We start from the raw sequence: 2305 nt of genomic DNA, 5'->3' as shown, positions 1-2305 counted from the left end.
CTTTATGATATCCTGGTGGTACAGCAGGTGCCTGGTTAGGTGCATACAATACATTATTGTTTTTGTACGAAAAGTTAGGATGATTCTTCCAACCTGGGTTATAGGTGTTTGAGTAAGGGCTTCCTTGAGGATAGTTCACCTGGTTTGTGGAGACTCCTGTTAGAAGTTGACATTCAGGGGAAGCATGCCCAGGAACTCCACATATCTCGCATTTTGGTGCTACGGCAGCCACGGTGGCTGCAGATGTTATGGTTAAGTTGTCTATCTTTTGAGTAAGAGCGTCTACCTTAGCATTGGCATGGTCAAGACTACTTAATTTGTACATACCGCCTTTCGTTGGAGGTTTCTCTACGGAGGTTCTTTCGCTTCCCCACTAGTAATGATTCTGGGCCATACTTATCCATAAGTGCGCCACCTGCGGTGACATCTATTGTCAATCTTGTGTTGTATAAGAGACCGTTGTAAAAGGTATGGATGATCAACCACTCTTATAGATCGTGATGTGGACAAATCCTTATCATTTCTTTGTATCTCTCCCAAGCTTCAAAAAGTGATTCGTTATCTTTTTGTTTAAACCCATTTATTTGGGCTCTTAGCATTGCCATCTTACTAGGTGGGAAATATCGTGCTAAGAAAACTTTCTTCAACTCATTCCACGTAGTGACAGAGTTGGATGGTAGAGACTGGAGCCAAGCTCTAGCTATATCTCTTAATGAGAAAGTAAAAAGACGTAGTCTTATAGCTTCGGGGCAGACTCCATTCACTTTCATTGTGTCTGCGTATTGCAAAAGCACTGACAAATGTAGGTTCGGGTCCTCTGTGGGACTACCTGAAAATTGGTTTTGCTATACGGCTGACAACAATAAAGGTTTTAGCTCAAAATTATTTTCCTCGATGGCAGGGGCAGCGATGTTGTTATGTGGTTCATCCTGCGAAGGGATTGCATAGTACTTAAGAGGACAGTTTTGCGATTCTTCGACCATCTCTGGTTGTGTAACTAGTTCAGGAATAGGGATATTAGGATCGAGAAGATTTATCTTGATACGATGTTCTCGTATTAGGTCTCGTATCTGGCGTTCTAATTTTAGATAACGCTCAGGTTAGTCGAACGATAGCTTTAATTTCTCGTCTTGAAAGCGAGTACTTGGCATACACTCGACAAATTAGAAAGGGAAATAGAATTGTTTGCCTTAGTCTATACTGGGCAATACTGGAGTTACGATATCGACTAAATTAGTCTCCGGCAACGGTGCCAAAAACTTGATCGTGACTTAGTAAGTCTATGGTAATTGTGACTGCAAGTGCACAGTCGTATTGCGTAGTTTTAAAGATTATCGAACCCAAAAGGACTAATAATCGACGTATCGTTATCTAATGTTACTATGTAAATCTAAGGATGGGGATTTTTCTAAGATAGGAGGGATGAAGAGAAATAACTATAATGTAAACAGAATATTAATAAAGATATTTAATAAAGGGATATTGGTATGTAACGCATCAAACTTTGGGGATTCGATAGATAGTTGGTGTAATCTTATTGATGGAAATATTCTTCAGTAGAAATTATTTATAAAAAGGAATTTGTCTCACACTCTCGTTTTTATTGACTCTGACCATACTCTTAAACCAAAATTCTTGGCTCTCGCGGTCTCATTATGAATTTAAAAGTAATTTTTGAATATGAATAAAGTCTAATTAATCCTAAAGCGCTCTTGTTGTGTTTAGCATTAATGCATAGTTTCAGTTATCCGGTTAAAGTCTCACACTCTCGTTTTTATTGACCGTAACCTTTGTTTGCTTTGTACTCTCGTATGAAAAACAGTTTTGAATAAAACAAGAAACTAAAACCGAAAAATTATATTTTATAAAAGCCAACACTAATTATTTATGAATCCCGTCGTTTCGACGGTCTTTACATACCGATACCTAGAGGTTTAGCCGAACATAGATCCGGTAACAAACATGATATTCAGACAATGAAGCATACAATAAGGCATAAGTAATTAAAATGTCAATTAAAATAAAACCTAGAATATAACTCGAGAACTTGGAATGAATACTGATTCTTCAAATTAAACAATGACGACAAGCTTTGGCAATCAAGTACACCGTTATAATCAAATTCAGATGCTTAAACAATAAATTGCAATAGTCACTGATGTGGAGAATCTATTGCTTTTACAAAGTAAGAAACCGCTTAAGAAAATCTAACCAACATAATCTGATTGGAAAAATGCACCCCTTTGGTGAGAAAATCTACCTTCCTTTATATACTTCCACTCCCCCTAATTGTAGCGTTCATTAG

At 37.5% G+C, this 2305-nt stretch overlaps 1 non-coding gene across 1 annotated transcript; it reads left to right on the top strand.

Annotated features, from left to right (window-relative positions):
- The first annotated feature begins 492 nt into the window (after nucleotides 1-492).
- On the top strand, nucleotides 493-599 carry LOC127109238 (small nucleolar RNA R71). The gene has a single exon (XR_007796568.1). It is a non-coding gene; the product is annotated as a small nucleolar RNA R71 (small nucleolar RNA).
- Nucleotides 600-2305: the final 1706 nt, after the last annotated feature.

This window comes from Lathyrus oleraceus, chromosome 7, assembly GCF_024323335.1.
Source record: "Lathyrus oleraceus cultivar Zhongwan6 chromosome 7, CAAS_Psat_ZW6_1.0, whole genome shotgun sequence".
In the NCBI taxonomy this organism is placed as follows: Eukaryota; Viridiplantae; Streptophyta; class Magnoliopsida; order Fabales; family Fabaceae; genus Lathyrus; species Lathyrus oleraceus.
This window is presented reverse-complemented; position numbering and strand designations above follow the sequence as displayed.